Consider the following 24,873-nt stretch of genomic DNA (forward strand, 5'->3'; position numbering starts at 1 on the left):
AGTCCTACTTTGTGACTAGTGTGCTTATAATCATTCATTGAAAAAAAGTGCTGTGATTTGTACTGACACATTTTGATGTAGCATGTAAGAGCTCTGTTAGCGACACCCTCTTTTGACACGTTGTTTTTGATTTGTTACCAAATTCTAAATTCTGTCCCTAAACCTAGCTCAGAGGAAAAAGCCTTCAAGCAACTGCCAATTGGAGAGTGTGTTTTAATTCCACAAATGAGGTGCTTGTCTTGTTTTGGATTGCCTTTCGTTATGGGTTTGGACCAGAGGTTTAAAGCTAGGGTTAGGGTTAGGGTTTGATGTAAAAATGATCAAGGTTTTTTTGCCAGAGAGGGGCAGACTGTTTTTCCACCATGAGTGGGTGTCGTTGCCTTCCTGGAAAAGACATAAAACTGTAGAATACTGCTAAAGCACTGCGCACCCACTGTGATTTTCCACAGGGAACTAATGGACATCGCACTGGGCAAACAGACCGGTTTCCATTTGTTGTTTAAATACAGAAATCGTGAAAAATTCACGTAGGCTCTCTCCACACGTAGGTATCGGTCCGTGATCGGGTGAAGGATGCTTGCCGGTAGTGGATCAATTCATATCCAGTGGGGATGGTAGAGGGTGCTACACATAGGGATTTTTGACCAGAATTTCCTTCAGCCCCTTCCCTTACCTTTGATCAAGTCCATTGCCCTGCAATCCCGCCCCCTAACTCTCCCTTCCTTCCTGCTTGTCATGGTCTACCCCGCACCCTGATCTTTATCCTTATCCTTTTCCTGTGTTCTGCAGTGGGGAGAGGGCCCCTCTACATCTGCTTTCCCAAAGCATACTTACCTGGCAGGGGTGAGACCACGATCAGGAAGGTGGTTCGCCCAAGGCGAGGCTCAGTCATTGCACTTGGGCTGTGCTGACCCTTGCGAATTCCCCAATTGCGGGAATCTCGACTGCATAATTTCTGGTAGTTGGGGACTGCGTTCGCGCTCTCCCCTGAGGTGCTTTGTTGAAAGAGAGGTACACATAAAAGGACGGTGGCTTGAGCAGTTTCTCTGTTGCAGAGAAACAACTGCATAGTTCAGTAATGCCTTTGTCTGGATGGTGGCGGCGGTGGCACAGCGCGACGTCTCGTTTTGTTTGGCTGGGTGTCGCGGACGTCCGCGGCGAACGACAAAGTGGCTGGCACCTCATCAACTGGTAGCTTTTGAGGAATGAGTCCTACTTTGTGACCAGTGTGCTTATAATCATTCATTGAAAAAAAGTGCTGTGATTTGTACTGACGCATTTTGATGTAGCATGTAAGAGCTCCGTTAGCGACACCCTCTTTTGACACGTTGTTTTTGATTTGTTACCAAATTCTAAATTCTGTCCCTAAACCTAGCTCAGAGGAAAAAGCCTTCAAGCAACTGCCAATTGGAGAGTGTGTTTTAATTCCACAAATGAGGTGCTTGTCTTGTTTTGGATTGCATTTCGTTATGGGTTTGGACCAGAGGTTTAAAGCTAGGGTTAGGGTTAGGGTTTGATGTAAAAATGATCAAGGTTTTTTTGCCAGAGAGGGGCAGACTGTTTTTCCACCATGAGTGGGTGTCGTTGCCTTCCTGGAAAAGACATAAAACTGTAGAATACTGCTAAAGCACTGCGCACCCACTGTGATTTTCAACAGGGAACTAATGGACATCGCACTGGGCAAACAGACCGGTTTCCTTTCCATTTGTTGTTTAAATACAGAAATCGTGAAAAATTCACGTAGGCTCTCTCCACACGTAGGTATCGGTCCGTGATCGGGTGAACGATGCTTGCCGGTAGTGGATCAATTCATATCCAGTGGGGATGGTAGAGGGTGCTACACATAGGGATTTTTGACCAGAATTTCCTTCAGCCCCTTCCCTTACCTTTGATCAAGTCCATTGCCCTGCAATCCCGCCCCCTAACTCTCCCTTCCTTCCTGCTTGTCATGGTCTACCCCGCCCCCTGATCTTTATCCTTATCCTTTTCCTGTGTTCTGCAGTGGGGAGAGGGTCCCTCTACATCTGCTTTCCCAAAGCATACTTACCTGGCAGGGGTGAGACCATGATCAGGAAGGTGGTTCGCCCAAGGCGAGACTCAGTCATTGCACTTGGGCTGTGCTGACCCTTGCGAATTCCCCAAATGCGGGAATCTCAACTGCATAATTTCTGGTAGTGGGGGACTGCGTTCGCGCTCTCCCCTGAGGTGCTTTGTTGAAAGAGAGGTACGCATAAAAGGATGGTGGCTTGAGCAGTTTCTCTGTTGCAGAGAAACAACTGCATAGTTCAGTAATGCCTTTGTCTGGACGGTGGCGGCGGTGGTACAGCGCGACGTCTCGTTTTGTTTGGCTGGGTGTCGCGGACGTCCGCGGCGAACGACAAAGTGGCTGGCACCTCATCAACTGGTAGCTTTGGAGGAATGAGTCCTACTTTGTGACCAGTGTGCTTATAATCATTCATTGAAAAAAAGTGCTGTGATTTGTACTGACGCATTTTGATGTAGCATGTAAGAGCTCCGTTAGCGACACCCTCTTTTGACACGTTGTTTTTGATTTGTTACCAAATTCTAAATTCTGTCCCTAAACCTAGCTCAGAGGAAAAAGCCTTCAAGCAACTGCCAATTGGAGAGTGTGTTTTAATTCCACAAATGAGGTGCTTGTCTTGTTTTGGATTGCCTTTCGTTATGGGTTTGGACCAGAGGTTTAAAGCTAGGGTTAGGGTTAGGGTTTGATGTAAAAATGATCAAGGTTTTTTTGCCAGAGAGGGGCAGACTGTTTTTCCACCATGAGTGGGTGTCGTTGCCTTCCTGGAAAAGACATAAAACTGTAGAATACTGCTAAAGCACTGCGCACCCACTGTGATTTTCCACAGGGAACTAATGGACATCGCACTGGGCAAACAGACCGGTTTCCAATTGTTGTTTAAATACAGAAATCGTGAAAAATTCACGTAGGCTCTCTCCACACGTAGGTATCGGTCCGTGATCGGGTGAACGATGCTTGCCGGTAGTGGATCAATTCATATCCAGTGGGGATGGTAGAGGGTGCTACACATAGGGATTTTTGACCAGAATTTCCTTCAGCCCCTTCCCTTACCTTTGATCAAGTCCATTGCCTTGCAATCCCGCCCCCTAACTCTCCCTTCCTTCCTGCTTGTCATGGTCTACCCCACCCCCTGCTCTTTATCCTTATCCTTTTCCTGTGTTCTGCAGTGGGGAGAGGGTCCCTCTACATCTGCTTTCCCAAAGCATACTTACCTGGCAAGGGTGAGACCACGGTCAGGAAGGTGGTTCGCCCAAGGCGAGGCTCAGTCATTGCACTTGGGCTGTGCTGACCCTTGCGAATTCCCCAAATGCGGGAATCTCGACTGCATAATTTCTGGTAGTGGGGGACTGCGTTCGCGCTCTCCCCTGAGGTGCTTTGTTGAAAGAGAGGTACGCATAAAAGGACGGTGGCTTGAGCAGTTTCTCTGTTGCCGAGAAACAACTGCATAGTTCAGTAATGCCTTTGTCTGGACGGTGGCGGCGGTGGTACAGCGCGACATCTCGTTTTGTTTGGCTGGGTGTCGCGGACGTCCGCGGCGAACGACAAAGTGGCTGGCACCTCATCAACTGGTAGCTTTTGAGGAATGAGTCCTACTTTGTGACCAGTGTGCTTATAATCATTCATTGAAAAAAAGTGCTGTGATTTGTACTGACGCATTTTGATGTAGCATGTAAGAGCTCCGTTAGCGACACCCTCTTTTGACACGTTGTTTTTGATTTGTTACCAAGTTCTAAATTCTGTCCCTAAACCTGGCTCAGAGGAAAAAGCCTTCAAGCAACTGCCAATTGGAGAGTGTGTCTTAATTCCACAAATGAGGTGCTTGTCTTGTTTTGGATTGCCTTTCGTTATGGGTTTGGACCAGAGGTTTAAAGCTAGGGTTAGGGTTAGGGTTTGATGTAAAAATGATCAAGGTTTTTTTGCCAGAGAGGGGCAGACTGTTTTTCCACCATGAGTGGGTGTCGTTGCCTTCCTGGAAAAGACATAAAACTGTAGAATACTGCTAAAGCACTGCGCACCCACTGTGATTTTCCACAGGGAACTAATGGACATCGCACTGGGCAAACAGACCGGTTTCCATTTGTTGTTTAAATACAGAAATCGTGAAAAATTCACGTAGGCTCTCTCCACACGTAGGTATCGGTCCGTGATCGGGTGAACGATGCTTGCCGGTAGTGGATCAATTCATATCCAGTGGGGATGGTAGAGGGTGCTACACATAGGGATTTTTGACCAGAATTTCCTTCAGCCCCTTCCCTTACCTTTGATCAAGTCCATTGCCTTGCAATCCCGCCCCCTAACTCTCCCTTCCTTCCTGCTTGTCATGGTCTACCCCACCCCCTGCTCTTTATCCTTATCCTTTTCCTGTGTTCTGCAGTGGGGAGAGGGTCCCTCTACATCTGCTTTCCCAAAGCATACTTACCTGGCAAGGGTGAGACCACGGTCAGGAAGGTGGTTCGCCCAAGGCGAGGCTCAGTCATTGCACTTGGGCTGTGCTGACCCTTGCGAATTCCCCAAATGCGGGAATCTCGACTGCATAATTTCTGGTAGTGGGGGACTGCGTTCGCGCTCTCCCCTGAGGTGCTTTGTTGAAAGAGAGGTACGCATAAAAGGACGGTGGCTTGAGCAGTTTCTCTGTTGCCGAGAAACAACTGCATAGTTCAGTAATGCCTTTGTCTGGACGGTGGCGGCGGTGGTACAGCGCGACATCTCGTTTTGTTTGGCTGGGTGTCGCGGACGTCCGCGGCGAACGACAAAGTGGCTGGCACCTCATCAACTGGTAGCTTTTGAGGAATGAGTCCTACTTTGTGACCAGTGTGCTTATAATCATTCATTGAAAAAAAGTGCTGTGATTTGTACTGACGCATTTTGATGTAGCATGTGAGAGCTCCGTTAGCGACACCCTCTTTTGACACGTTGTTTTTGATTTGTTACCAAGTTCTAAATTCTGTCCCTAAACCTGGCTCAGAGGAAAAAGCCTTCAAGCAACTGCCAATTGGAGAGTGTGTCTTAATTCCACAAATGAGGTGCTTGTCTTGTTTTGGATTGCCTTTCGTTATGGGTTTGGACCAGAGGTTTAAAGCTAGGGTTAGGGTTAGGGTTTGATGTAAAAATGATCAAGGTTTTTTTGCCAGAGAGGGGCAGACTGTTTTTCCACCATGAGTGGGTGTCGTTGCCTTCCTGGAAAAGACATAAAACTGTAGAATACTGCTAAAGCACTGCGCACCCACTGTGATTTTCCACAGGGAACTAATGGACATCGCACTGGGCAAACAGACCGGTTTCCATTTGTTGTTTAAATACAGAAATCGTGAAAAATTCACGTAGGCTCTCTCCACACGTAGGTATCGGTCCGTGATCGGGTGAACGATGCTTGCCGGTAGTGGATCAATTCATATCCAGTGGGGATGGTAGAGGGTGCTACACATAGGGATTTTTGACCAGAATTTCCTTCAGCCCCTTCCCTTACCTTTGATCAAGTCCATTGCCCTGCAATCCCGCCCCCTAACTCTCCCTTCCTTCCTGCTTGTCATGGTCTACCCCGCCCCCTGCTCTTTATCCTTATCCTTTTCCTGTGTTCTGCAGTGGGGAGAGGGTCCCTCTACATCTGCTTTCCCAAAGCATACTTACCTGGCAGGGGTGAGACCATGATCAGGAAGGTGGTTCGCCCAAGGCGAGGCTCAGTCATTGCACTTGGGCTGTGCTGACCCTTGCGAATTCCCCAAATGTGGGAATCTCGACTGCATAATTTCTGGTAGTGGGGGACTGCGTTCGCGCTCTCCCCTGAGGTGCTTTGTTGAAAGAGAGGTACGCATAAAAGGACGGTGGCTTGAGCAGTTTCTCTGTTGCAGAGAAACAACTGCATAATTCAGTAATACCTTTGTCTGGACGGTGGCGGTGGTGGTACAGCGCGACGTCTCGTTTTGTTTGGCTGGGTGTCGCGGACGTCCGCGGCGAACGACAAAGTGGCTGGCACCTCATCAACTGGTAGCTTTTGAGGAATGAGTCCTACTTTGTGACCAGTGTGCTTATAATCATTCATTGAAAAAAAGTGCTGTGATTTGTACTGACGCATTTTGATGTAGCATGTAAGAGCTCTGTTAGCGACACCCTCTTTTGACACGTTGTTTTTGATTTGTTACCAAATTCTAAATTCTGTCCCTAAACCTAGCTCAGAGGAAAAAGCCTTCAAGCAACTGCCAATTGGAGAGTGTGTTTTAATTCCACAAATGAGGTGCTTGTCTTGTTTTGGATTGCCTTTCGTTATGGGTTTGGACCAGAGGTTTAAAGCTAGGGTTAGGGTTAGGGTTTGATGTAAAAATGATCAAGGTTTTTTTGCCAGAGAGGGGCAGACTGTTTTTCCACCATGAGTGGGTGTCGTTGCCTTCCTGGAAAAGACATAAAACTGTAGAATACTGCTAAAGCACTGCGCACCCACTGTGATTTTCCACAGGGAACTAATGGACATCGCACTGGGCAAACAGACCGGTTTCCATTTGTTGTTTAAATACAGAAATCGTGAAAAATTCACGTAGGCTCTCTCCACACGTAGGTATCGGTCCGTGATCGGGTGAACGATGCTTGCCGGTAGTGGATCAATTCATATCCAGTGGGGATGGTAGAGGGTGCTACACATAGGGATTTTTGACCAGAATTTCCTTCAGCCCCTTCCCTTACCTTTGATCAAGTCCATTGCCCTGCAATCCCGCCCCCTAACTCTCCCTTCCTTCCTGCTTGTCATGGTCTACCCCGCCCCCTGCTCTTTATCCTTATCCTTTTCCTGTGTTCTGCAGTGGGGAGAGGGTCCCTCTACATCTGCTTTCCCAAAGCATACTTACCTGGCAGGGGTGAGACCATGATCAGGAAGGTGGGTCGCCCAAGGCGAGGCTCAGTCATTGCACTTGGGCTGTGCTGACCCTTGCGAATTCCCCAAATGCGGGAATCTCGACTGCATAATTTCTGGTAGTGGGGGACTGCGTTCGCGCTCTCCCCTGAGGTGCTTTGTTGAAAGAGAGGTACGCATAAAAGGACGGTGGCTTGAGCAGTTTCTCTGTTGCAGAGAAACAACTGCATAGTTCAGTAATGCCTTTGTCTGGACGGTGGCGGCGGTGGCACAGCGCGAGGTCTCGTTTTGTTTGGCTGGGTGTCGCGGACGTCCGCGGCGAACGACAAAGTGGCTGGCACCTCATCAACTGGTAGCTTTTGAGGAATGAGTCCTACTTTGTGACCAGTGTGCTTATAATCATTCATTTAAAAAAAGTGCTGTGATTTGTACTGACGCATTTTGATGTAGCATGTAAGAGCTCCGTTAGCGACACCCTCTTTTGACACGTTGTTTTTGATTTGTTACCAAATTCTAAATTCTGTCCCTAAACCTAGCTCAGAGGAAAAAGCCTTCAAGCAACTGCCAATTGGAGAGTGTGTTTTAATTCCACAAATGAGGTGCTTGTCTTGTTTTGGATTGCCTTTCGTTATGGGTTTGGACCAGAGGTTTAAAGCTAGGGTTAGGGTTAGGGTTTGATGTAAAAATGATCAAGGTTTTTTTGCCAGAGAGGGGCAGACTGTTTTTCCACCATGAGTGGGTGTCGTTGCCTTCCTGGAAAAGACATAAAACTGTAGAATACTGCTAAAGCACTGCGCACCCACTGTGATTTTCCACAGGGAACTAATGGACATCGCACTGGGCAAACAGACCGGTTTCCATTTGTTGTTTAAATACAGAAATCGTGAAAAATTCACGTAGGCTCTCTCCACACGTAGGTATCGGTCCGTGATCGGGTGAACGATGCTTGCCGGTAGTGGATCAATTCATATCCAGTGGGGATGGTAGAGGGTGCTACACATAGGGATTTTTGACCAGAATTTCCTTCAGCCCCTTCCCTTACCTTTGATCAAGTCCATTGCCCTGCAATCCCGCCCCCTAACTCTCCCTTCCTTCCTGCTTGTCATGGTCTACCCCGCCCCCTGCTCTTTATCCTTATCCTTTTCCTGTGTTCTGCAGTGGGGAGAGGGTCCCTCTACATCTGCTTTCCCAAAGCATACTTACCTGGCAGGGGTGAGACCATGATCAGGAAGGTGGTTCGCCCAAGGCGAGGCTCAGTCATTGCACTTGGGCTGTGCTGACCCTTGCGAATTCCCCAAATGTGGGAATCTCGACTGCATAATTTCTGGTAGTGGGGGACTGCGTTCGCGCTCTCCCCTGAGGTGCTTTGTTGAAAGAGAGGTACGCATAAAAGGACGGTGGCTTGAGCAGTTTCTCTGTTGCAGAGAAACAACTGCATAGTTCAGTAATACCTTTGTCTGGACGGTGGCGGTGGTGGTACAGCGCGACGTCTCGTTTTGTTTGGCTGGGTGTCGCGGACGACAAAGTGGCTGGCACCTCATCAACTGGTAGCTTTTGAGGAATGAGTCCTACTTTGTGACCAGTGTGCTTATAATCATTCATTGAAAAAAAGTGCTGTGATTTGTACTGACGCATTTTGATGTAGCATGTAAGAGCTCCGTTAGCGACACCCTCTTTTGACACGTTGTTTTTGATTTGTTACCAAATTCTAAATTCTGTCCCTAAACCTAGCTCAGAGGAAAAAGCCTTCAAGCAACTGCCAATTGGAGAGTGTGTTTTAATTCCACAAATGAGGTGCTTGTCTTGTTTTGGATTGCATTTCGTTATGGGTTTGGACCAGAGGTTTAAAGCTAGGGTTAGGGTTAGGGTTTGATGTAAAAATGATCAAGGTTTTTTTGCCAGAGAGGGGCAGACTGTTTTTCCACCATGAGTGGGTGTCGTTGCCTTCCTGGAAAAGACATAAAACTGTAGAATACTGCTAAAGCACTGCGCACCCACTGTGATTTTCAACAGGGAACTAATGGACATCGCACTGGGCAAACAGACCGGTTTCTATTTGTTGTTTAAATACAGAAATCGTGAAAAATTCACGTAGGCTCTCTCCACACGTAGGTATCGGTCCGTGATCGGGTGAACGATGCTTGCCGGTAGTGGATCAATTCATATCCAGTGGGGATGGTAGAGGGTGCTACACATAGGGATTTTTGACCAGAATTTCCTTCAGCCCCTTCCCTTACCTTTGATCAAGTCCATTGCCCTGCAATCCCACCCCCTAACTCTCCCTTCCTTCCTGCTTGTCATGGTCTACCCCGCCCCCTGATCTTTATCCTTATCCTTTTCCTGTGTTCTGCAGTGGGGAGAGGGTCCCTCTACATCTGCTTTCCCAAAGCATACTTACCTGGCAGGGGTGAGACCATGATCAGTAAGGTGGTTCGCCCAAGGCGAGGCTCAGTCATTGCACTTGGGCTGTGCTGACCCTTGCGAATTCCCCAAATGCGGGAATCTCGACTGCATAATTTCTGGTAGTGGGGGACTGCGTTCGCGCTCTCCCCTGAGGTGCTTTGTTGAAAGAGAGGTACGCATAAAAGGACGGTGGCTTGAGCAGTTTCTCTGTTGCAGAGAAACAACTGCATAGTTCAGTAATACCTTTGTCTGGACCGTGGCGGCGGTGGTACAGCGCGACGTCTCGTTTTGTTTGGCTGGGTGTCGCGGACGTCCGCGGCGAACGACAAAGTGGCTGGCACCTCATCAACTGGTAGCTTTTGAGGAATGAGTCCTACTTTGTGACCAGTGTGCTTATAATCATTCATTGAAAAAAAGTGCTGTGATTTGTACTGACGCATTTTGATGTAGCATGTAAGAGCTCCGTTAGCGACACCCTCTTTTGACACGTTGTTTTTGATTTGTTACCAAATTCTAAATTCTGTCCCTAAACCTAGCTCAGAGGAAAAAGCCTTCAAGCAACTGCCAATTGGAGAGTGTGTTTTAATTCCACAAATGAGGTGCTTGTCTTGTTTTGGATTGCCTTTCGTTATGGGTTTGGACCAGAGGTTTAAAGCTAGGGTTAGGGTTAGGGTTTGATGTAAAAATGATCAAGGTTTTTTTGCCAGAGAGGGGCAGACTGTTTTTTCACCATGAGTGGGTGTCGTTGCCTTCCTGGAAAAGACATAAAACTGTAGAATACTGCTAAAGCACTGCGCACCCACTGTGATTTTCAACAGGGAACTAATGGACATCGCACTGGGCAAACAGACCGGTTTCCATTTGTTGTTTAAATACAGAAATCGTGAAAAATTCACGTAGGCTCTCTCCACACGTAGGTATCGGTCCGTGATCGGGTGAACGATGCTTGCCGGTAGTGGATCAATTCATATCCAGTGGGGATGGTAGAGGGTGCTACACATAGGGATTTTTGACCAGAATTTCCTTCAGCCCCTTCCCTTACCTTTGATCAAGTCCATTGCCCTGCAATCCCGCCCCCTAACTCTCCCTTCCTTCCTGCTTGTCATGGTCTACCCCGCCCCCTGATCTTTATCCTTATCCTTTTCCTGTGTTCTGCAGTGGGGAGAGGGTCCCTCTACATCTGCTTTCCCAAAGCATACTTACCTGGCAGGGGTGAGACCATGATCAGGAAGGTGGTTCGCCCAAGGCAAGGCTCAGTCATTGCACTTGGGCTGTGCTGACCCTTGCGAATTCCCCAAATGCGGGAATCTCGACTGCATAATTTCTGGTAGTTGGGGACTGCGTTCGCGCTCTCCCCTGAGGTGCTTTGTTGAAAGAGAGGTACGCATAAAAGGACGGTGGCTTGAGCAGTTTCTCTGTTGCAAAGAAACAACTGCATAGTTCAGTAATACCTTTGTCTGGACGGTGGCGGCGGTGGTACAGCGCGACGTCTTGTTTTGTTTGGCTGGGTGTCGCGGACGTCCACGGCAAACGACAAAGTGGCTGGCACCTCATCAACTGGTAGCTTTTGAGGAATGAGTCCTACTTTGTGACCAGTGTGCTTATAATCATTCATTGAAAAAAAGTGCTGTGATTTGTACTGACGCATTTTGATGTAGCATGTAAGAGCTCCGTTAGCGACACCCTCTTTTGACACGTTGTTTTTGATTTGTTACCAAATTCTAAATTCTGTCCCTAAACCTAGCTCAGAGGAAAAAGCCTTCAAGCAACTGCCAATTGGAGAGTGTGTTTTAATTCCACAAATGAGGTGCTTGTCTTGTTTTGGATTGCCTTTCGTTATGGGTTTGGACCAGAGGTTTAAAGCTAGGGTTAGGGTTAGGGTTTGATGTAAAAATGATCAAGGTTTTTTTGCCAGAGAGGGGCAGACTGTTTTTTCACCATGAGTGGGTGTCGTTGCCTTCCTGGAAAAGACATAAAACTGTAGAATACTGCTAAAGCACTGCACACCCACTGTGATTTTCAACAGGGAACTAATGGACATCGCACTAGGCAAACAGACCGGTTTCCATTTGTTGTTTAAATACAGAAATCGTGAAAAATTCACGTAGGCTCTCTCCACACGTAGGTATCGGTCCGTGATCGGGTGAACGATGCTTGCCGGTAGTGGATCAATTCATATCCAGTGGGGATGGTAGAGGGTGCTACACAGGGATTTTTGACCAGAATTTCCTTCAGCCCCTTCCCTTACCTTTGATCAAGTCCATTGCCCTGCAATCCCGCCCCCTAACTCTCCCTTCCTTCCTGCTTGTCATGGTCTACCTCGCCCCCTGATCTTTATCCTTATCCTTTTCCTGTGTTCTGCAGTGGGGAGAGGGTCCCTCTACATCTGCTTTCCCAAAGCATACTTACCTGGCAGGGGTGAGACCATGATCAGGAAGGTGGTTCGCCCAAGGCGAGGCTCAGTCATTGCACTTGGGCTGTGCTGACCCTTGCGAATTCCTCAAATGCGGGAATCTCGACTGCATAATTTCTGGTAGTGGGGGACTGCGTTCGCGCTCTCCCCTGAGGTGCTTTGTTGAAAGAGAGGTACGCATAAAAGGACGGTGGCTTAAGCAGTTTCTCTGTTGCAGAGAAACAACTGCATAGTTCAGTAATACCTTTGTCTGGACGGTGGCGGCGGTGGTACAGCGCGACGTCTCGTTTTGTTTGGCTGGGTGTCGCGGACGTCCGCGGCGAACGACAAAGTGGCTGGCACCTCATCAACTGGTAGCTTTTGAGGAATGAGTCCTACTTTGTGACCAGTGTGCTTATAATCATTCATTGAAAAAAATTGCTGTGATTTGTACTGACGCATTTTGATGTAGCATGTAAGAGCTCCGTTAGCGACACCCTCTTTTGACACGTTGTTTTTGATTTGTTACCAAATTCTAAATTCTGTCCCTAAACCTAGCTCAGAGGAAAAAGCCTTCAAGCAACTGCCAATTGGAGAGTGTGTTTTAATTCCACAAATGAGGTGCTTGTCTTGTTTTGGATTGCCTTTCGTTATGGGTTTGGACCAGAGGTTTAAAGCTAGGGTTAGGGTTAGGGTTTGATGTAAAAATGATCAAGGTTTTTTTGCCAGAGAGGGGCAGACTGTTTTTTCACCATGAGTGGGTGTCGTTGCCTTCCTGGAAAAGACATAAAACTGTAGAATACTGCTAAAGCACTGCGCACCCACTGTGATTTTCAACAGGGAACTAATGGACATCGCACTAGGCAAACAGACCGGTTTCCATTTGTTGTTTAAATACAGAAATCGTGAAAAATTCACGTAGGCTCTCTCCACACGTAGGTATCGGTCCGTGATCGGGTGAACGATGCTTGCCGGTAGTGGATCAATTCATATCCAGTGGGGATGGTAGAGGGTGCTACACATAGGGATTTTTGACCAGAATTTCCTTCAGCCCCTTCCCTTACCTTTGATCAAGTCCATTGCCCTGCAATCCCGCCCCCTAACTCTCCCTTCCTTCCTGCTTGTCATGGTCTACCCCGCCCCCTGCTCTTTATCCTTATCCTTTTCCTGTGTTCTGCAGTGGGGAGAGGGTCCCTCTACATCTGCTTTCCCAAAGCATACTTACCTGGCAGGGGTGAGACCATGATCACGAAGGTGGTTCGCCCAAGGCGAGGCTCAGTCATTGCACTTGGGCTGTGCTAACCCTTGCGAATTCCCCAAATGCGGGAATCTCGACTGCATAATTTCTGGTAGTGGGGGACTGCGTTTGCGCTCTCCCCTGAGGTGCTTTTTTGAAAGAGAGGTACGCATAAAAGGACGGTGGCTTGAGCAGTTTCTCTGTTGCAGAGAAACAACTGCATAGTTCAGTAATACCTTTGTCTGGACGGTGGCGGCGGTGGTACAGCGCGACGTCTCGTTTTGTTTGGCTGGGTGTCGCGGACGTCCGCGGCGAACGACAAAGTGGCTGGCACCTCATCAACTGGTAGCTTTTGAGGAATGAGTCCTACTTTGTGAGCAGTGTGCTTATAATCATTCATTGAAAAAAAGTGCTGTGATTTGTACTGACACATTTTGATGTAGCATGTAAGAGCTCAGTTAGCGACACCCTCTTTTGACACGTTGTTTTTGATTTGTTACCAAATTCTAAATTCTGTCCCTAAACCTAGCTCAGAGGAAAAAGCCTTCAAGCAACTGCCAATTGGAGAGTGTGTTTTAATTCCACAAATGAGGTGCTTGTCTTGTTTTGGATTGCATTTCGTTATGGGTTTGGACCAGAGGTTTAAAGCTAGGGTTAGGGTTAGGGTTTGATGTAAAAATGATCAAGGTTTTTTTGCCAGAGAGGGGCAGACTGTTTTTCCACCATGAGTGGGTGTCGTTGCCTTCCTGGAAAAGACATAAAACTGTAGAATACTGCTAAAGCACTGCGCACCCACTGTGATTTTCAACAGGGAACTAATGGACATCGCACTGGGCAAACAGACCGGTTTCCTTTCCATTTGTTGTTTAAATACAGAAATCGTGAAAAATTCACGTAGGCTCTCTCCACACGTAGGTATCGGTCCGTGATCGGGTGAACGATGCTTGCCGGTAGTGGATCAATTCATATCCAGTGGGGATGGTAGAGGGTGCTACACATAGGGATTTTTGACCAGAATTTCCTTCAGCCCCTTCCCTTACCTTTGATCAAGTCCATTGCCCTGCAATCCCGCCCCCTAACTCTCCCTTCCTTCCTGCTTGTCATGGTCTACCCCGCCCCCTGATCTTTATCCTTATCCTTTTCCTGTGTTCTGCAGTGGGGAGAGGGTCCCTCTACATCTGCTTTCCCAAAGAATACTTACCTGGCAGGGGTGAGACCACGATCAGGAAGGTGGTTCGCCCAAGGCGAGGCTCAGTCATTGCACTTGGGCTGTGCTGACCCTTGCGAATTCCCCAAATGCGGGAATCTCGACTGCATAATTTCTGGTAGTGGGGGACTGCGTTCGCGCTCTCCCCTGAGGTGCTTTGTTGAAAGAGAGGTACGCATAAAAGGATGGTGGCTTGAGCAGTTTCTCTGTTGCAGAGAAACAACTGCATAGTTCAGTAATGCCTTTGTCTGGACGGTGGCGGCGGTGGTACAGCGCGACGTCTCGTTTTGTTTGGCTGGGTGTCGCGGACGTCCGCGGCGAACGACAAAGTGGCTGGCACCTCATCAACTGGTAGCTTTGGAGGAATGAGTCCTACTTTGTGACCAGTGTGCTTATAATCATTCATTGAAAAAAAGTGCTGTGATTTGTACTGACGCATTTTGATGTAGCATGTAAGAGCTCCGTTAGCGACACCCTCTTTTGACACGTTGTTTTTGATTTGTTACCAAATTCTAAATTCTGTCCCTAAACCTAGCTCAGAGGAAAAAGCCTTCAAGCAACTGCCAATTGGAGAGTGTGTTTTAATTCCACAAATGAGGTGCTTGTCTTGTTTTGGATTGCCTTTCGTTATGGGTTTGGACCAGAGGTTTAAAGCTAGGGTTAGGGTTAGGGTTTGATGTAAAAATGATCAAGGTTTTTTTGCCAGAGAGGGGCAGACTGTTTTTCCACCATGAGTGGGTGTCGTTGCCTTCCTGGAAAAGACATAAAACTGTAGAATACTGCTAAAGCACTGCGCACCCACTGTGATTTTCCACAGGGAACTAATGGACATCGCACTGGGCAAACAGACCGGTTTCCATTTGTTGTTTAAATACAGAAATCGTGAAAAATTCACGTAGGCTCTCTCCACACGTAGGTATCGGTCCGTGATCGGGTGAACGATGCTTGCCGGTAGTGGATCAATTCATATCCAGTGGGGATGGTAGAGGGTGCTACACATAGGGATTTTTGACCAGAATTTCCTTCAGCCCCTTCCCTTACCTTTGATCAAGTCCATTGCCCAGCAATCCCGCCCCCTAACTCTCCCTTCCTTCCTGCTTGTCATGGTCTACCCCGCCCCCTGCTCTTTATCCTTATCCTTTTCCTGTGTTCTGCAGTGGGGAGAGGGTCCCTCTACATCTGCTTTCCCAAAGCATACTTACCTGGCAGGGGTGAGACCATGATCAGGAAGGTGGATCGCCCAAGGCGAGGCTCAGTCATTGCACTTGGGCTGTGCTGACCCTTGCGAATTCCCCAAATGCGGGAATCTCGACTGCATAATTTCTGGTAGTGGGGGACTGCGTTCGCGCTCTCTCCTGAGGTGCTTTGTTGAAAGAGAGGTATGCATAAAAGGACGGTGGCTTGAGCAGTTTCTCTGTTGCAGAGAAACAACTGCATAGTTCAGTAATGCCTTTGTCTGGACGGTGGCGGCGGTGGTACAGCGCGACGTCTCGTTTTGTTTGGCTGGGTGTCGCGGACGTCCGCGGCGAACGACAAAGTGGCTGGCACCTCATCAACTGGTAGCTTTTGAGGAATGAGTCCTACTTTGTGACCAGTGTGCTTATAATCATTCATTGAAAAAAAGTGCTGTGATTTGTACTGACACATTTTGATGTAGCATGTAAGAGCTCAGTTAGCGACACCCTCTTTTGACACGTTGTTTTTGATTTGTTACCAAATTCTAAATTCTGTCCCTAAACCTAGCTCAGAGGAAAAAGCCTTCAAGCAACTGCCAATTGGAGAGTGTGTTTTAATTCCACAAATGAGGTGCTTGTCTTGTTTTGGATTGCATTTCGTTATGGGTTTGGACCAGAGGTTTAAAGCTAGGGTTAGGGTTAGGGTTTGATGTAAAAATGATCAAGGTTTTTTTGCCAGAGAGGGGCAGACTGTTTTTCCACCATGAGTGGGTGTCGTTGCCTTCCTGGAAAAGACATAAAACTGTAGAATACTGCTAAAGCACTGCGCACCCACTGTGATTTTCCACAGGGAACTAATGGACATCGCACTGGGCAAACAGACCGGTTTCCAATTGTTGTTTAAATACAGAAATCGTGAAAAATTCACGTAGGCTCTCTCCACACGTAGGTATCGGTCCGTGATCGGGTGAACGATGCTTGCCGGTAGTGGATCAATTCATATCCAGTGGGGATGGTAGAGGGTGCTACACATAGGGATTTTTGACCAGAATTTCCTTCAGCCCCTTCCCTTACCTTTGATCAAGTCCATTGCCCTGCAATCCCGCCCCCTAACTCTCCCTTCCTTCCTGCTTGTCATGGTCTACCCCGCCCCCTGATCTTTATCCTTATCCTTTTCCTGTGTTCTGCAGTGGGGAGAGGGTCCCTCTACATCTGCTTTCCCAAAGCATACTTACCTGGCAGGGGTGAGACCACGATCAGGAAGGTGGTTCGCCCAAGGCGAGGCTCAGTCATTGCACTTGGGCTGTGCTGACCCTTGCGAATTCCCCAAATGCGGGAATCTCGACTGCATAATTTCTGGTAGTGGGGGACTGCGTTCGCGCTCTCCCCTGAGGTGCTTTGTTGAAAGAGAGGTACGCATAAAAGGATGGTGGCTTGAGCAGTTTCTCTGTTGCAGAGAAACAACTGCATAGTTCAGTAATGCCTTTGTCTGGACGGTGGCGGCGGTGGTACAGCGCGACGTCTCGTTTTGTTTGGCTGGGTGTCGCGGACGTCCGCGGCGAACGACAAAGTGGCTGGCACCTCATCAACTGGTAGCTTTGGAGGAATGAGTCCTACTTTGTGACCAGTGTGCTTATAATCATTCATTGAAAAAAAGTGCTGTGATTTGTACTGACGCATTTTGATGTAGCATGTAAGAGCTCCGTTAGCGACACCCTCTTTTGACACGTTGTTTTTGATTTGTTACCAAATTCTAAATTCTGTCCCTAAACCTAGCTCAGAGGAAAAAGCCTTCAAGCAACTGCCAATTGGAGAGTGTGTTTTAATTCCACAAATGAGGTGCTTGTCTTGTTTTGGATTGCCTTTCGTTATGGGTTTGGACCAGAGGTTTAAAGCTAGGGTTAGGGTTAGGGTTTGATGTAAAAATGATCAAGGTTTTTTTGCCAGAGAGGGGCAGACTGTTTTTCCACCATGAGTGGGTGTCGTTGCCTTCCTGGAAAAGACATAAAACTGTAGAATACTGCTAAAGCACTGCGCACCCACTGTGATTTTCCACAGGGAACTAATGGACATCGCACTGGGCAAACAGACCGGTTTCCATTTGTTGTTTAAATACAGAAATCGTGAAAAATTCACGTAGGCTCTCTCCACACGTAGGTATCGGTCCGTGATCGGGTGAACGATGCTTGCCGGTAGTGGATCAATTCATATCCAGTGGGGATGGTAGAGGGTGCTACACATAGGGATTTTTGACCAGAATTTCCTTCAGCCCCTTCCCTTACCTTTGATCAAGTCCATTGCCCTGCAATCCCGCCCCCTAACTCTCCCTTCCTTCCTGCTTGTCATGGTCTACCCCGCCCCCTGCTCTTTATCCTTATCCTTTTCCTGTGTTCTGCAGTGGGGAGAGGGTCCCTCTACATCTGCTTTCCCAAAGCATACTTACCTGGCAGGGGTGAGACCATGATCAGGAAGGTGGTTCGCCCAAGGCGAGGCTCAGTCATTGCACTTGGGCTGTGCTGACCCTTGCGAATTCCCCAAATGCGGGAATCTCGACTGCATAATTTCTGGTAGTGGGGGACTGCGTTCGCGCTCTCCCCTGAGGTGCTTTGTTGAAAGAGAGGTACGCATAAAAGGACGGTGGCTTGAGCAGTTTCTCTGTTGCAGAGAAACAACTGCATAGTTCAGTAATGCCTTTGTCTGGACGGTGGCGGTGGTGGTACAGCGCGACGTCTCGTTTTGTTTGGCTGGGTGTCGCGGACGTCCGCGGCGAACGACAAAGTGGCTGGCACCTCATCATCTGGTAGCTTTTGAGGAATGAGTCCTACTTTGTGACCAGTGTGCTTATAATCATTCATTGAAAAAAAGTGCTGTGATTTGTACTGACGCATTTTGATGTAGCATGTAAGAGCTCCGTTAGCGACACCCTCTTTTGACACGTTGTTTTTGATTTGTTACCAAATTCTAAATTCTGTCCCTAAACCTAGCTCAGAGGAAAAAGCCTTCAAGCAACTGCCAATTGGAGAGTGTGTTTTAATTCCACAAATGAGGTGCTTGTCTTGTTTTGGATTGCCTTTCGTTATGGGTTTGGACCAGAGGTTTAAAGCTAGGGTTAGGGTTAGGGTTTGATGTAAAAATGATCAAGGTTTTTTTGCCAGAGAGGGGCAGACTGTTTTTCCACCATGAGTGGGTGTCGTTGCCTTCCTGGAAAAGACATAAAACTGTAGAATACTGCTAAAGCACTGCGCACCCACTGTGATTTTGCACAGGGAACTAATGGACATCGCACTGGGCAAACAGACCGGTTTCCATTTGTTGTTTAAATACAGAAATCGTGAAAAATTCATGTAGGCTCTCTCCACACGTAGGTATCGGTCCGTGATCGGGTGAACGATGCTTGCCGGTAGTGGATCAATTCATATCCAGTGGGGATGGTAGAGGGTGCTACACATAGGGATTTTTGACCAGAATTTCCTTCAGCCCCTTCCCTTACCTTTGATCAAGTCCATTGCCCTGCAATCCCGCCCCCTAACTCTCCCTTCCTTCCTGCTTGTCATGGTCTACCCCGCCCCCTGATCTTTATCCTTATCCTTTTCCTGTGTTCTGCAGTGGGGAGAGGGTCCCTCTACATCTGCTTTCCCAAAGCATACTTACCTGGCAGGGGTGAGACCACGATCAGGAAGGTGGTTCGCCCAAGGCGAGGCTCAGTCATTGCACTTGGGCTGTGCTGACCCTTGCGAATTCCCCAAATGCGGGAATCTCGACTGCATAATTTCTGGTAGTGGGGGACTGCGTTCGCGCTCTCCCCTGAGGTGCTTTGTTGAAAGAGAGGTACGCATAAAAGGATGGTGGCTTGAGCAGTTTCTCTGTTGCAGAGAAACAACTGCATAGTTCAGTAATGCCTTTGTCTGGACGGTGGCGGCGGTGGTACAGCGCGACGTCTCGTTTTGTTTGGCTGGGTGTCGCGGACGTCCGCGGCGAACGACAAAGTGGCTGGCACCTCATCAACTGGTAGCTTTGGAGGAATGAGTCCTACTTTGTGACCAGTGTGCTTATAATCATTCATTGAAAAAAAGTGCTGTGATTTGTACTGACGCATTTTGATGTAGCATGTAAGAGCTCCGTTAGCGACACCCTCTTTTGACACGTTGTTTTTGATTTGTTACCAAATTCTAAATTCTGTCCCTAAACCTAGCTCAGAGGAAAAAGCCTTCAAGCAACTGCCAATTGGAGAGTGTGTTTTAATTCCACAAATGAGGTGCTTGTCTTGTTTTGGATTGCCTTTCGTTATGGGTTTGGACCAGAGGTTTAAAGCTAGGGTTAGGGTTAGGGTTTGATGTAAAAATGATCAAGGTTTTTTTGCCAGAGAGGGGCAGACTGTTTTTTCACCATGAGTGGGTGTCGTTGCCTTCCTGGAAAAGACATAAAACTGTAGAATACTGCTAAAGCACTGCGCACCCACTGTGATTTTCAACAGGGAACTAATGGACATCGCACTGGGCAAACAGACCGGTTTCCATTTGTTGTTTAAATACAGAAATCGTGAAAAATTCACGTAGGCTCTCTCCACACGTAGGTATCCGTCCGTGATCGGGTGAACGATGCTTGCCGGTAGTGGATCAATTCATATCCAGTGGGGATGGTAGAGTGTGCTACACATAGGGATTTTTGACCAGAATTTCCTTCAGCCCCTTCCCTTACCTTTGATCAAGTCCATTGCCCTGCAATCCCGCCCCCTAACTCTCCCTTCCTTCCTGCTTGTCATGGTCTACCCCGCCCCCTGATCTTTATCCTTATCCTTTTCCTGTGTTCTGCAGTGGGGAGAGGGTCCCTCTACATCTGCTTTCCCAAAGCATACTTACCTGGCAGGGGTGAGACCATGATCAGGAAGGTGGTTCGCCCAAGGCGAGGCTCAGTCATTGCACTTGGGCTGTGCTGACCCTTGCGAATTCCCCAAATGCGGGAATCTCGACTGCATAATTTCTGGTAGTGGGGGACTGCGTTCGCGCTCTCCCCTGAGGTGCTTTGTTGAAAGAGAGGTATGCATAAAAGGACGGTGGCTTGAGCAGTTTCTCTGTTGCAGAGAAACAACTGCATAGTTCAGTAATGCCTTTGTCTGGACGGTGGCGGTGGTGGTACAGCGCGACGTCTCGTTTTGTTTGGCTGGGTGTCGCGGAAGTCCGCGGCGAACGACAAAGTGGCTGGCACCTCATCAACTGGTAGCTTTGGAGGAATGAGTCCTACTTTGTGACTAGTGTGCTTATAATCATTCATTGAAAAAAAGTGCTGTGATTTGTACTGACACATTTTGATGTAGCATGTAAGAGCTCTGTTAGCGACACCCTCTTTTGACACGTTGTTTTTGATTTGTTACCAAATTCTAAATTCTGTCCCTAAACCTAGCTCAGAGGAAAAAGCCTTCAAGCAACTGCCAATTGGAGAGTGTGTTTTAATTCCACAAATGAGGTGCTTGTCTTGTTTTGGATTGCCTTTCGTTATGGGTTTGGACCAGAGGTTTAAAGCTAGGGTTAGGGTTAGGGTTTGATGTAAAAATGATCAAGGTTTTTTTGCCAGAGAGGGGCAGACTGTTTTTCCACCATGAGTGGGTGTCGTTGCCTTCCTGGAAAAGACATAAAACTGTAGAATACTGCTAAAGCACTGCGCACCCACTGTGATTTTCCACAGGGAACTAATGGACATCGCACTGGGCAAACAGACCGGTTTCCATTTGTTGTTTAAATACAGAAATCGTGAAAAATTCACGTAGGCTCTCTCCACACGTAGGTATCGGTCCGTGATCGGGTGAACGATGCTTGCCGGTAGTGGATCAATTCATATCCAGTGGGGATGGTAGAGGGTGCTACACATAGGGATTTTTGACCAGAATTTCCTTCAGCCCCTTCCCTTACCTTTGATCAAGTCCATTGCCCTGCAATCCCGCCCCCTAACTCTCCCTTCCTTCCTGCTTGTCATGGTCTACCCCGCACCCTGATCTTTATCCTTATCCTTTTCCTGTGTTCTGCAGTGGGGAGAGGGCCCCTCTACATCTGCTTTCCCAAAGCATACTTACCTGGCAGGGGTGAGACCACGATCAGGAAGGTGGTTCGCCCAAGGCGAGGCTCAGTCATTGCACTTGGGCTGTGCTGACCCTTGCGAATTCCCCAATTGCGGGAATCTCGACTGCATAATTTCTGGTAGTTGGGGACTGCGTTCGCGCTCTCCCCTGAGGTGCTTTGTTGAAAGAGAGGTACACATAAAAGGACGGTGGCTTGAGCAGTTTCTCTGTTGCAGAGAAACAACTGCATAGTTCAGTAATGCCTTTGTCTGGATGGTGGCGGCGGTGGCACAGCGCGACGTCTCGTTTTGTTTGGCTGGGTGTCGCGGACGTCCGCGGCGAACGACAAAGTGGCTGGCACCTCATCAACTGGTAGCTTTTGAGGAATGAGTCCTACTTTGTGACCAGTGTGCTTATAATCATTCATTGAAAAAAAGTGCTGTGATTTGTACTGACGCATTTTGATGTAGCATGTAAGAGCTCCGTTAGCGACACCCTCTTTTGACACGTTGTTTTTGATTTGTTACCAAATTCTAAATTCTGTCCCTAAACCTAGCTCAGAGGAAAAAGCCTTCAAGCAACTGCCAATTGGAGAGTGTGTTTTAATTCCACAAATGAGGTGCTTGTCTTGTTTTGGATTGCATTTCGTTATGGGTTTGGACCAGAGGTTTAAAGCTAGGGTTAGGGTTAGGGTTTGATGTAAAAATGATCAAGGTTTTTTTGCCAGAGAGGGGCAGACTGTTTTTCCACCATGAGTGGGTGTCGTTGCCTTCCTGGAAAAGACATAAAACTGTAGAATACTGCTAAAGCACTGCGCACCCACTGTGATTTTCCACAGGGAACTAATGGACATCGCACTGGGCAAACAGACCGGTTTCCATTTGTTGTTTAAATACAGAAATCGTGAAAAATTCACGTAGGCTCTCTCCACACGTAGGTATCGGTCCGTGATCGGGTGAACGATGCTTGCCGGTAGTGGATCAATTCATATCCAGTGGGGATGGTAGAGGGTGCTACACATAGGGATTTTTGACCAGAATTTCCTTCAGCCCCTTCCCTTACCTTTGATCAAGTCCATTGCCCTGCAATCCCGCCCCCTAACTCTCCCTTCCTTCCTGCTTGTCATGGTCTACCCTGCACCCTGATCTTTATCCTTATCCTTTTCCTGTGTTCTGCAGTGGGGAGAGGGCCCCTCTACATCTGCTTTCCCAAAGCATACTTACCTGGCAGGGGTGAGACCACGATCAGGAAGGTGGTTCGCCCAAGGCGAGGCTCAGTCATTGCACTTGGGCTGTGCTGACCCTTGCGAATTCCCCAATTGCGGGAATCTCGACTGCATAATTTCTGGTAGTTGGGGACTGCGTTCGCGCTCTCCCCTGAGGTGCTTTGTTGAAAGAGAGGTACACATAAAAGGACGGTGGCTTGAGCAGTTTCTCTGTTGCAGAGAAACAACTGCATAGTTCAGTAATGCCTTTGTCTGGATGGTGGCGGCGGTGGCACAGCGCGACGTCTCGTTTTGTTTGGCTGGGTGTCGCGGACGTCCGCGGCGAACGACAAAGTGGCTGGCACCTCATCAACTGGTAGCTTTTGAGGAATGAGTCCTACTTTGTGACTAGTGTGCTTATAATCATTCATTGAAAAAAAGTGCTGTGATTTGTACTGACGCATTTTGATGTAGCATGTAAGAGCTCCGTTAGCGACACCCTCTTTTGACACGTTGTTTTTGATTTGTTACCAAATTCTAAATTCTGTCCCTAAACCTAGCTCAGAGGAAAAAGCCTTCAAGCAACTGCCAATTGGAGAGTGTGTTTTAATTCCACAAATGAGGTGCTTGTCTTGTTTTGGATTGCATTTCGTTATGGGTTTGGACCAGAGGTTTAAAGCTAGGGTTAGGGTTAGGGTTTGATGTAAAAATGATCAAGGTTTTTTTGCCAGAGAGGGGCAGACTGTTTTTCCACCATGAGTGGGTGTCGTTGCCTTCCTGGAAAAGACATAAAACTGTAGAATACTGCTAAAGCACTGCGCACCCACTGTGATTTTCAACAGGGAACTAATGGACATCGCACTGGGCAAACAGACCGGTTTCCTTTCCATTTGTTGTTTAAATACAGAAATCGTGAAAAATTCACGTAGGCTCTCTCCACACGTAGGTATCGGTCCGTGATCGGGTGAACGATGCTTGCCGGTAGTGGATCAATTCATATCCAGTGGGGATGGTAGAGGGTGCTACACATAGGGATTTTTGACCAGAATTTCCTTCAGCCCCTTCCCTTACCTTTGATCAAGTCCATTGCCCTGCAATCCCGCCCCCTAACTCTCCCTTCCTTCCTGCTTGTCATGGTCTACCCCGCCCCCTGATCTTTATCCTTATCCTTTTCCTGTGTTCTGCAGTGGGGAGAGGGTCCCTCTACATCTGCTTTCCCAAAGCATACTTACCTGGCAGGGGTGAGACCATGATCAGGAAGGTGGTTCGCCCAAGGCGAGGCTCAGTCATTGCACTTGGGCTGTGCTGACCCTTGCGAATTCCCCAAATGCGGGAATCTCGACTGCATAATTTCTGGTGGTGGGGGACTGCGTTCGCGCTCTCCCCTGAGGTGCTTTGTTGAAAGAGAGGTACGCATAAAAGGATGGTGGCTTGAGCAGTTTCTCTGTTGCAGAGAAACAACTGCATAGTTCAGTAATGCGTTTGTCTGGACGGTGGCGGCGGTGGTACAGCGCGACGTCTCGTTTTGTTTGGCTGGGTGTCGCGGACGTCCGCGGCGAACGACAAAGTGGCTGGCACCTCATCAACTGGTAGCTTTGGAGGAATGAGTCCTACTTTGTGACTAGTGTGCTTATAATCATTCATTGAAAAAAAGTGCTGTGATTTGTACTGACACATTTTGATGTAGCATGTAAGAGCTCTGTTAGCGACACCCTCTTTTGACACGTTGTTTTTGATTTGTTACCAAATTCTAAATTCTGTCCCTAAACCTAGCTCAGAGGAAAAAGCCTTCAAGCAACTGCCAATTGGAGAGTGTGTTTTAATTCCACAAATGAGGTGCTTGTCTTGTTTTGGATTGCCTTTCGTTATGGGTTTGGACCAGAGGTTTAAAGCTAGGGTTAGGGTTAGGGTTTGATGTAAAAATGATCAAGGTTTTTTTGCCAGAGAGGGGCAGACTGTTTTTCCACCATGAGTGGGTGTCGTTGCCTTCCTGGAAAAGACATAAAACTGTAGAATACTGCTAAAGCACTGCGCACCCACTGTGATTTTCCACAGGGAACTAATGGACATCGCACTGGGCAAACAGACCGGTTTCCATTTGTTGTTTAAATACAGAAATCGTGAAAAATTCACGTAGGCTCTCTCCACACGTAGGTATCGGTCCGTGATCGGGTGAACGATGCTTGCCGGTAGTGGATCAATTCATATCCAGTGGGGATGGTAGAGGGTGCTACACATAGGGATTTTTGACCAGAATTTCCTTCAGCCCCTTCCCTTACCTTTGATCAAGTCCATTGCCCTGCAATCCCGCCCCCTAAC

The 24,873-nt window shown here is 47.9% G+C and overlaps 20 non-coding genes across 20 annotated transcripts; all 20 read left to right on the forward strand.

The window, feature by feature from the left end:
• The first annotated feature begins 826 nt into the window (after positions 1-826).
• LOC145656264 (U1 spliceosomal RNA) lies at positions 827-990 on the forward strand. Its single transcript, XR_014121933.1, has one exon. It is a non-coding gene; the product is annotated as a U1 spliceosomal RNA (small nuclear RNA).
• A 1,049-nt stretch (positions 991-2,039) lies between these two features.
• LOC145656379 (U1 spliceosomal RNA) lies at positions 2,040-2,203 on the forward strand. Its single transcript, XR_014122051.1, has one exon. It is a non-coding gene; the product is annotated as a U1 spliceosomal RNA (small nuclear RNA).
• Positions 2,204-3,247: 1,044 nt separating this feature from the next.
• LOC145656340 (U1 spliceosomal RNA) lies at positions 3,248-3,411 on the forward strand. Its single transcript, XR_014122012.1, has one exon. It is a non-coding gene; the product is annotated as a U1 spliceosomal RNA (small nuclear RNA).
• Positions 3,412-4,455: 1,044 nt separating this feature from the next.
• LOC145656341 (U1 spliceosomal RNA) lies at positions 4,456-4,619 on the forward strand. Its single transcript, XR_014122013.1, has one exon. It is a non-coding gene; the product is annotated as a U1 spliceosomal RNA (small nuclear RNA).
• Positions 4,620-5,663: 1,044 nt separating this feature from the next.
• Positions 5,664-5,827, forward strand: LOC145656326 (U1 spliceosomal RNA). Its single transcript, XR_014121998.1, has one exon. It is a non-coding gene; the product is annotated as a U1 spliceosomal RNA (small nuclear RNA).
• Positions 5,828-6,871: 1,044 nt separating this feature from the next.
• LOC145656278 (U1 spliceosomal RNA) lies at positions 6,872-7,035 on the forward strand. Its single transcript, XR_014121950.1, has one exon. It is a non-coding gene; the product is annotated as a U1 spliceosomal RNA (small nuclear RNA).
• Positions 7,036-8,079: 1,044 nt separating this feature from the next.
• Positions 8,080-8,243, forward strand: LOC145656429 (U1 spliceosomal RNA). Its single transcript, XR_014122101.1, has one exon. It is a non-coding gene; the product is annotated as a U1 spliceosomal RNA (small nuclear RNA).
• Positions 8,244-9,274: 1,031 nt separating this feature from the next.
• Positions 9,275-9,438, forward strand: LOC145656241 (U1 spliceosomal RNA). The gene has a single exon (XR_014121909.1). It is a non-coding gene; the product is annotated as a U1 spliceosomal RNA (small nuclear RNA).
• Positions 9,439-10,482: 1,044 nt separating this feature from the next.
• LOC145656295 (U1 spliceosomal RNA) lies at positions 10,483-10,646 on the forward strand. Its single transcript, XR_014121967.1, has one exon. It is a non-coding gene; the product is annotated as a U1 spliceosomal RNA (small nuclear RNA).
• A 1,042-nt stretch (positions 10,647-11,688) lies between these two features.
• LOC145656256 (U1 spliceosomal RNA) lies at positions 11,689-11,852 on the forward strand. The gene has a single exon (XR_014121924.1). It is a non-coding gene; the product is annotated as a U1 spliceosomal RNA (small nuclear RNA).
• Positions 11,853-12,896: 1,044 nt separating this feature from the next.
• Positions 12,897-13,060, forward strand: LOC145656233 (U1 spliceosomal RNA). The gene has a single exon (XR_014121900.1). It is a non-coding gene; the product is annotated as a U1 spliceosomal RNA (small nuclear RNA).
• Positions 13,061-14,109: 1,049 nt separating this feature from the next.
• Positions 14,110-14,273, forward strand: LOC145656331 (U1 spliceosomal RNA). Its single transcript, XR_014122003.1, has one exon. It is a non-coding gene; the product is annotated as a U1 spliceosomal RNA (small nuclear RNA).
• Positions 14,274-15,317: 1,044 nt separating this feature from the next.
• On the forward strand, positions 15,318-15,481 carry LOC145656323 (U1 spliceosomal RNA). The gene has a single exon (XR_014121995.1). It is a non-coding gene; the product is annotated as a U1 spliceosomal RNA (small nuclear RNA).
• A 1,044-nt stretch (positions 15,482-16,525) lies between these two features.
• On the forward strand, positions 16,526-16,689 carry LOC145656342 (U1 spliceosomal RNA). The gene has a single exon (XR_014122014.1). It is a non-coding gene; the product is annotated as a U1 spliceosomal RNA (small nuclear RNA).
• A 1,044-nt stretch (positions 16,690-17,733) lies between these two features.
• LOC145656458 (U1 spliceosomal RNA) lies at positions 17,734-17,897 on the forward strand. Its single transcript, XR_014122130.1, has one exon. It is a non-coding gene; the product is annotated as a U1 spliceosomal RNA (small nuclear RNA).
• A 1,044-nt stretch (positions 17,898-18,941) lies between these two features.
• Positions 18,942-19,105, forward strand: LOC145656353 (U1 spliceosomal RNA). Its single transcript, XR_014122025.1, has one exon. It is a non-coding gene; the product is annotated as a U1 spliceosomal RNA (small nuclear RNA).
• Positions 19,106-20,149: 1,044 nt separating this feature from the next.
• On the forward strand, positions 20,150-20,313 carry LOC145656459 (U1 spliceosomal RNA). Its single transcript, XR_014122131.1, has one exon. It is a non-coding gene; the product is annotated as a U1 spliceosomal RNA (small nuclear RNA).
• Positions 20,314-21,357: 1,044 nt separating this feature from the next.
• LOC145656265 (U1 spliceosomal RNA) lies at positions 21,358-21,521 on the forward strand. Its single transcript, XR_014121934.1, has one exon. It is a non-coding gene; the product is annotated as a U1 spliceosomal RNA (small nuclear RNA).
• Positions 21,522-22,565: 1,044 nt separating this feature from the next.
• On the forward strand, positions 22,566-22,729 carry LOC145656266 (U1 spliceosomal RNA). Its single transcript, XR_014121936.1, has one exon. It is a non-coding gene; the product is annotated as a U1 spliceosomal RNA (small nuclear RNA).
• A 1,049-nt stretch (positions 22,730-23,778) lies between these two features.
• Positions 23,779-23,942, forward strand: LOC145656250 (U1 spliceosomal RNA). The gene has a single exon (XR_014121918.1). It is a non-coding gene; the product is annotated as a U1 spliceosomal RNA (small nuclear RNA).
• Positions 23,943-24,873: the final 931 nt, after the last annotated feature.

Source organism: Electrophorus electricus, unplaced genomic scaffold (assembly GCF_041902795.1).
Source record: "Electrophorus electricus isolate QZ-2024a unplaced genomic scaffold, ASM4190279v1 Scaffold66, whole genome shotgun sequence".
NCBI lineage: Eukaryota > Metazoa > Chordata > Actinopteri > Gymnotiformes > Gymnotidae > Electrophorus > Electrophorus electricus.